The sequence below is a fragment of the Monodon monoceros genome, unplaced genomic scaffold (genome assembly GCF_005190385.1).
Source record: "Monodon monoceros isolate NGI ecotype Baffin Bay Population unplaced genomic scaffold, NGI_Narwhal_1 Super_Scaffold_16, whole genome shotgun sequence".
NCBI lineage: Eukaryota > Metazoa > Chordata > Mammalia > Artiodactyla > Monodontidae > Monodon > Monodon monoceros.
In genome coordinates, this window is record NW_021703772.1 from 34,365,831 (window position 1) to 34,374,291 (window position 8,461).

The following is an 8,461-nucleotide window of genomic DNA, read 5'->3' on the forward strand; positions in this document are numbered from 1 at the left end:
TCCGGAGCCTGTGCTCCGCGGCGGCAGAGGCCACAACAGTGAGAGGCCCGCATACCGAAGGAAAAAAAAAAAAAAAGAGTGAGCTCCGGCAGCCCGCTACCTTCCCCTGCTGTCCCTCGTCCTCCAGGGCCATCCACTTCCCCTGTGCCCTCCTGTCTCCATAAGCCCCTGCGCTTACCCTTTCATCAACCTCTCTCCACCTTCAGGGACTCCTCCCCTCAGCTTGTAAACATGTTCAGTCTCTTCCATCTTAAAAATAAAGAAAACAAAAAACCCCTTCAGCCTGAGATCCCCTAGACCAACCAGCCTTTCACTCTCTTTCTTTCATGTTAAGCTAGGATTTCAGAAAGGCAGACTGTAATGTGTACTTCAGCTCCTTCAACTTCTCAGTTCCCTCCTCAATATGGCTCCACCTGCATCCTCCCTGCCCCACATGCTTTACACAACGACACTCAGTGCCATATTGGAAAATGAGGCAAAGGAAGAATCAGTAATGTGGATACTGTCTTTATTTAAAATTTTGATATTTTGTTCATCATAGGTCTTTTGCATTCATGTCAATTTTTTCAAAATTTTAAATTAAAATATTATTTATCTTGATTTTCCCACCCCCTTAAATGTTGTGCCTGAGGTGAGTGCCTAACTCTCCTCACCCTAGTGTCCTCACCTGACAGTGTTCTTCTAGAGGCCTTGGTGACCTCCTAGTGTCCACATCCAAGGTCACATGGAAGTCTTCTTTTACCCAAGCATTCTGACCTGTTCCTTGAAACTCTTCTCTCTTAGCTGATCTCACACCACTATATTCTACACGGTCCCCCTCTAACCTTCCCTGACTCCTCAGCACCCTTTCTGCACCTGCTTCTTTTTTTTTTTTTTTTAATAAATTTACCTATTTATTTATTTTTGGCTGTGTTGGGTCTTTGTTGCTGTACGCGGGCTTTCTCTAGTTGTGGTGAGCAGGGGCTACTCTTTGTTGCAGTGTGCGGGCTTCTCATTGCTGTGGCTTCTCTCGTTGCGGAGCACAGGCTCTAGGCACGCAGGCTTCAGTAGTTGTGGCACGCGGGCTCAGTAGTTGTGGCTCACGAGCTCAGTTGCTCCGCAGCATGTGGGATCTTCCCGGACCAGGGCTCAAACCCATGTCCCCTGCATTGGCAGGCAGATTCTCAACCACTGTGCCACCCGGGAAGCCCCTGCACCTGCTTCTTAAATGAGGGTGTGCCCTAGCATCCATCTCTCACCCTGGTCTTTCTGTTCCCTCTGCCTATGGCCTCACCCTCTCCAAACAGATCTTATCAGAATGAACTTCCTGAAGCTCTTGCTTGAACCGAATCACTTTCCTAAATTCAGACCTTTCAGTGATTCCTCATCTCCCATTGCAGGTTCCGATTTTCTTTGTATTCAAGGCCCCTCCTGGTCTAGCATCTGCATTCATCTCTCATTAACACACACCTTGCGCTTTCGGATTCAAACAAACCTCAGCGAGGAGTTCTTTCCCGCGCCTCTGCACATTTGCCTGGATTACTCGCTTCCACTTACCTGCCTGGCAAAACCGTACTCGGTTTGCAGGGCCAGCTGAAGTGTCTCCTAAGTGTAAAGCTTTCCTGGGAAGAACTCATCCAGACTTGGTTAGTAGCTTCTTTGTTCCACCACCATATTGTGTACCTAGCTCCGTGGCACCCAGCATAGCTCCAATAGGTGACAGTAAAATGTGGTTAAATCAGGCTTTTCAGCCTTTCTCACAGAATGTCAACTTTGCCTCCAACCATCTGGTATTGAAAACACATAACACTCCCTGTAGATAGCTGCCAGCATGACTGGCTCCCATCATACTTAAACCTATCCAAGGACAGACATACTTAATATTCCATACTTTGTACTGCTCTGGTCATGGCATGCCTGAAAGCAAGGTCATGTTCACTGAGCCACAGCCTGCAAGCAAATGTAATTTCCCAGCAGCGTTACAAAACTGAGCCACAGTGGGGAGAAGCCTGCCTTGCCAGCTGCAGAAAGCAGCATGCAAACCTGGAACGTTCAGGTGTCTGGAAATCCCCACTAAGATATGAAGTTGACGGCCCTGAGGGAGTCACCCAGAAGTTTCTAAAAAGATAAAGGAGAAGGGGTTACATGATCCTGGGCAAAAAGAATGTGACCACCTCATAGGAGTTCAGTGCATCCCTGAACATAACAGGACCCACCTTCCCCCTCCTCCATCCGTGTACGGAACCTGTGGGTGTGGGCTCTGTGTGTAGCAATTCGAGCAGCTAAAATAATGAACCCACCTTTACTACATCTGTGGGCATTTTAACCCTAAGATAGTGTACAAAGTGCCACTTTGTGCCCTTTTCCCCCGATATTTAAAATGAGGTATTTAGTAATAGATCATCATGTGGGTTCTGATTTCTGCAATGCTGCAGAAACATAGTCTAGAAGACCAGGTACTGAGGCTGAAGCATAAACACATTCCAATTTGAGATTTAATGTGTAGTTTTTAATTTAATATTTTTCTGTTTTTTAAATTTAATATTTAATAATTTTAATGCACACTTTTAGCTACTGATACATAATGTATCAACAGCTAAAAGTATGCATTAAAAAATTATTTGGCTTCCCAAGCACTGCATTTCAATTATAGCAAATTGCCCACAAACTATAGATGATCCCAATTATAAAATGGCATAAAGTTCTTTGATGAGGCTCAGCCCCATGACTCTCAGGGAAACTCCCACAAATTTCAACATAACATTACCTCAAATAACTTCCCTGGTTCGTAACAGCTGCATACGGGCTGCAGAAAATGAAGGAATGAAAGAACCCCAGAAGGAGAAAAGATCAAGATTGAAAGGAGATCATGAATCATCTAGTTGGATACAGAAACACGAGCAGAGCCACTAGAGAAATCCATTTCATGCAGTGGCCCACTCCTCCTGAATCAAAGTTATTTTCACTAAGGCAAACTTCTCATACAGAGCCCAAGCACCTCAGAGTACCTCCCCTCCTCTGCCCAACCCATAATCTAATTCAAGACATTTATCTCAGTGTTCCCTGGACAGTGTTTTTCTGTCCCAACATCTTTGCTCAAGCACTTGCCTCCAGTTGGAAAGCCCCTTCCCTCTTTTCAGTCTCTGCCTATTGAAATTCTATACCATCTTTTAAGGCATCTCTTCCTAAAGTTGTCCTGATTCCTAAATCAGGTCATCTCCTCCTGCTTCATAGCACTGTTTTTACTTTCTTCTTGAGTACTATCATATATGGTAAGCTCCCACTCATCTGCATTAGGCTGTGGTGGGTGCTGACCACAATCACCAAGCTCACCCTCCTAGGCCTTGAACAGACTGGTCATCATTACAGAGCTCCAGCAGGCCTGTACTTGTGTAATGCCTACTCATCCTTTCATAATCTACAATGAATATGGAGCTGGTGGTGGAGTAAGAACCGTACTTGGAACCTGATTGTTAGATCCAGGAGACAAAGCTCGTGAAAGGAAGTTTTTGCACTTCTATGGGGGTAACAATGCTGTTATTTAAGAGCTGGGTGATGCACCATGCAGGGCTTCCTGGGAGCAGACAGGATCTCATCATGAACAGACAGAATACAATGTCTCCAGCCAAGCTCACCAGACATCCCCTGGCCTTTTAGCAAAAGGTACATCTCCCCAGTACATCTGGCTAAAAATTTATCCTTTGCACTTATCACAAGTTCTAAAACTCTAAGATTTATGGGTGAGAGTTTTCATTTTGCCAAACCTCCAGGCCAGTCCTCTGTGTGTAGTATGGACTCAAAAGTGCCTAAAATTTAAAGTAGTTTTTCCTCAAGTAGGACAGTCCTCTGACATCCCCATGATTACTGATAGCATCATACAAAATAAGAAAAATAAAAGAGAGCAAACTACATATTTAAAAAAAATACTTAGACTGTATTTAAGTGCATAAATGTCTGGAAAAGACAATAAACTGCAACTTTTGGTTATCTTAGGGAATGGACCCCTGCAGGCTTTCTCTATTTACTTTGCATGTATTTTAACCCAGATAATTATAATACAATTTGACTGAAAATTTTTTAAGAGAAAAAATATTACAATACAGAGTGTTAAATGCAATCCTATGGTAAGTGCAAAGATAGCCCCTGAGTACAGGAAAGTATAGAGGAAGGGAATCCTTACTTCCTCTATGGAGGGTTGTGAAGTCTTTCTTGAGGAGGTGGCAGTAGCCGAATATAAAGGAGAAATAGGTCATTTCAATCATAGTGTTTCTTACATAACTGATTTACTCTGTAACCTGTTACCACTTTCCCAACCTGGCCCAACCGGCCTCCTCCCGTTCTAGACTGTTGATTCTAGACCCTTTTCTAGGCTGCCTTGAATCCAAGTTAACTTTGCAGGTAATTTTGCTGGGTCTCCCCAACCACTCCGTGATTTTTTCTCTGTGGGGAAAAAAAACCAAGTTCAGATCCATCTCTATGTTCCCACCACCCAGAACTCTGCCTGGCCTTGAAGAGTGCAATATATATTTATACTGAATTATACTGAATTAAAGGAAAGGAGGCATTTCAGTCCATAAACACGAGTTTAATTAGCCTTTGGAGTCCTGTAAGGAAGAAAAAACCAAAAAGAATTCATTCCTGAGATTGTAAAAAGCGAAAGACACTCCTGGCGACTTGGAGTGCTGTGGGTGAGTCCCAAGGAGGCTCAAGGAAGGGCTGGAAGCGGGAGACTCAAGCCTTTTTTGCCGGGATCAGGGGACAGTGCCCCGACGCCCCCAGAGCTGAGGGCGACGCCAGCAGGGGGCGCAGGTCGGGAGAAAGGGTTCTCCGTCCATTCACCCCCGGGCAGCCGCCTGCTCTTCCCAATGGCTTCCGCCGGGAACCTCGCCCACCCTTGCCGGACACGATCGTACTTATGTATTATTTATGTGAAAAGTATTATAAACCTATTACATTACAGTACTATATACCCAGTTGTGTTAGTTGGGTACCTAGGCTAATGCTGGACTTAACGAACGTGCTCCGGTTTGTATGTGGGGGACTTACTTGTACTCCAGACAGGACCAGGAACTGGAGGAGAGCATCGCAGGCGCCAAGAGGCGGCTTCCAAGCCAGGCATAAAGCCTCTGTGCGCTTCCTCCCAGCAGCCCGCCAGGAACGCACAGCCCAAACAAAACTTCCTGCTCCAGAACCCTCCGCCCCTACACCTTAAAAACTCCACAGGAACACACGGGTGTCCCTCCAGAAAGTAAACTCTCCCTTGTGTGGGCAAAGAGCCCACCTGGTATTGCGGGGAATTACTTGCGTCAGGTCAGGAACCAGCGGGCGTGGCCGCTGCGCTCCGCCACCCCACTAAGAACCGGGCTGGGACCCGCCTGCCCCCCGGGATCAAACCTACTTCCATTTCAGCTGCCAATCGGCCCTCGGCCACCGCTCAAAAAAAACTGCCGCCGACTACCCTCCCGACACTCCAGTTGCGCAAGATTCCCAGCCGGCAGGGGGCAAGGGGCACCCAGTCCCTGCGGGCCTGCAGGTGGATTCACCTTCGAGAGCGGGTGCCAGGTAGTAATACTGTTAAATGAAGTGTAAATGTCAGTTACAAACAAATGTAAAACAAGAAGTCGTTAGGAAAAGCCATTTTAATCAGGACGTCCAACCCAGAAGCTGTAAGTAAAATAAGTATTAATATTAAAAATGCAACTTCTGTAGGGCAGACACATTCAAAAGTCCCTTCCAGGGCTTCCCTGGTGGCGCAGTGGTTGAGAGTCCGCCTGCCGATGCAGGGGACACAGGTTCGTGCCCCGGTCCGCGAAGATCCCACATGCCGCGGAGCGGCTGGGCCCGTGAGCCATGGCCGCTGAGCCTGCGCGTCCGGAGCCTGTGCTCCGCAACAGGTGAGGCCACAACAGTGAGAGGTCCGCGTCCCGCAAAAAAAAAAAAAAAAAAAAAAAAAGTCCCTTCCAAACCCGAATCTCTCTCTCTCTCTCTTTTTTTTTTTTTTAAATTTTGGAGTTGGCCCAAGTTTTTAGCCTCTCCCCATGAAACTTTTTAACGATCATTTAGGGGAACCACCGGAGGGAAATTACCAAAAATTCAGTTTCTCTTATCTGAAATCTCTTATCTGAAGCAGGCCAAGCCTGCCAGAGACCGGTCTGGTCTTAGTTTTAGATTATCATGGTCTGTCGGTGTCCAACAGGTTCCCTACTGGCACTACCTCTCGTTTCGTAAATAAATTTCAAATGTCAACAAATGAAAATATTCGAGAGCTTTAGAGTCCTTGAACTTACTTCCTGTTACCTGAACCAAAAATTTGTTCTTAATTTCAATGGTCTTTGTTCTATTGCATTCCACTGTTAATATTTTAAAAGAATATGCCCTGACCAGACATTCCCCAGACGCTTTGAAGGGGAAAAGGGTGGCAGCGGGAAGGAGAGAGAGTAAAAAAATTCTTGCCTCTCCTGTTGCTTCCGCCAAGACACACTACTGCACAAAATGTCCTAGTTCTCAACAACCTTGCCAAAGGAAGACTGCCAGATCTTTTGAGCAGGTCACCCCCGGAATTGAGCAACCCTCAGGATGTTCTTAGACAGGTCCCCGGTGTCCTTAGGCAGGACACCGGGGACCTGCCATAAAGCTCACGGCCCGTTTTCTAGTGCTTCAGTTTGGGGCGAGAGTCACTGGGTCTGGGCGATCCGCCGCTCCGACCGCACCGGAATCCCGGAAGACTCAAGCGCCCCTCCAGAGAATCGAGGCTGGGGCGCTCCGGCCCGCCTGGTGCCCGCGGGGCAAATCGGAGATAAGAGATCGGCGGGACTGAGTCACCTGCCAGAAGTCCCACCCCTCCCCTGGCCCCTGCCAGGCACCCCCTGCCCAGGCCGAGTGCAAGGAAGCGCCAATCCGGGAACGCGAGAGGATACGGGGCCTGGCGTCCGGCGGGGAGCTGGGGAGGGTGGGGAGCTGCGGGGTCCCGCGCGGGCACGTACCGTCCTGCCCGTGGCTAGGCTCTCCTTTGGCTGCGACCCGTCAAGACTTCACTCCTCTGATACCTGAAAATCGCAGGCAAGATGGAGGCAAAGAAACCGAAAGCCTGAAAGCGGATGTGGCTTTGCTGGCCAGTCCCGCATGCGCTCGCCTTGCTCACCCTGGTCTTCTCTCGTATCGTACAAAAGCTTTAACCCTCTAAAAGGTTGATGGTCTGACATTCACTGTTAGACCCAGAGACCCCTCCCCACTCACCAGCCCTTTGAGTTGAAACACTGCCGTGCTGTTCAACAACCCGCCTGCCTGCTGTTTCCTGTTTACACCCGCTCTGACTGGGCTTGCTGTGAACTCTGGGTGTTTACCTAAATACGCAGATCTACTTGTCACTATGGACAGAACAAACTGTGAACGCAAGTTCTTGTGCCCAAGAGCACAGTGAGGCCAAACAAACGGAAACCTTGGAGTTTGGAGCAGAGAAATGTTTTTGGTGAGGCCGTGCAAGAAGAGGAGGTGGTCCGTGCCCTAAAAAGCCTGGAGCTCCCCAAAGGGTTTTGGCAAAGCACTTTTAAAAGCCAAGTAGGGGGTGGAGGTGTCACAGGATACGTGATCAGCTCTTGCACAATTCTCTGATTGGCTGATGGTGAGGTAGTGGGGTGGTGTCACAGAGGTGAACATGATCAGTCTTTAGGCTTCAGGAGGCCTGGGGCTCTGTGCTCATGGTCGTCAGTTAACATCTTCCGTTTGTTGAAGTGGGGGGGGGTTTATATCTGCAAAACAACTCAGGAAATGTGCGTCAAATACTATTATCTAGGTACTTTCAGAGAGGAGCTACAGCAGAGGACATGGCGGGGGAGGCCTGTCCCACGGGAAGGCCCCCATGGGGTCCTGCTCTTTACTGCACTTCTAGTGTTTGTTACGGATGCCTTGGAAAAATAATAAAGAGCATATGTAAAAGTGCTTTATGCTTCATTCCTCATAACGACTTTCTTGTGATTTTTTTAAAGTTTCTAAACTTTTCTTAAATATATTTAAACTTACAGGAAAGTTGCAAAAATAATACCAAGAAAAATTCACCACCGCATGACAGCATGAGGAGCTCTGCTGACCCACTCCCTAATGAAACTGATGAAAATTGTTTTAAGACAAGCAAAAACAACCATTTACAGCCTTGGAAATATTCCTAAAAGAGCAAATAAATATCTATTCAAGAAAATCTAGGAAAAATTGGTAAGAAAGGCGAGAATCTGTGGTATTTCAACCAAGCCCTCTTCCTCTCTTTGCCCTCCCAACTGCAAGGCGGAGTCCCCACTCTGTCTTTAAACCGGGAACACTGGGCCTCCTCTTCCCAGGCTCCCAGTGGGAGGGGCAGATGTCAACAATTCTCACCCTGCCTGGCCCTGGCTACCTGATACTGAGCCTAAATCCTGTATAAATGTGGTTGAGAGATGGAGGATTCTTTCTTCCATCCAGCCCCACTCATGCAACAGAGGCTCTACCTTGG

At 47.5% G+C, this 8,461-nt stretch overlaps 1 protein-coding gene across 13 annotated transcripts in view; it reads right to left on the reverse strand.

Moving 5' to 3' along the window:
- CFLAR (CASP8 and FADD like apoptosis regulator) overlaps nt 1–7,490 on the reverse strand; it is a 57,561-nt gene extending 50,071 nt beyond the window's left edge. For 4 of the 13 annotated variants that reach the window (XM_029225193.1, XM_029225192.1, XM_029225181.1 and 1 more), the window contains exons 1-2: nt 6,963–7,483; nt 179–5,550 (exon numbers count right to left, since the gene is read on the reverse strand). The gene's annotated coding sequence lies outside the window, so the exon portion shown is untranslated. Of the gene's footprint in view, nt 1–178; nt 5,875–6,962 lie in introns of those variants that run through there. The other 9 variants (XM_029225183.1, XM_029225185.1, XM_029225184.1 and 6 more) reach the window with 8 other exon arrangements.
- Between the last annotated feature and the right edge of the window lie 971 nt (nt 7,491–8,461).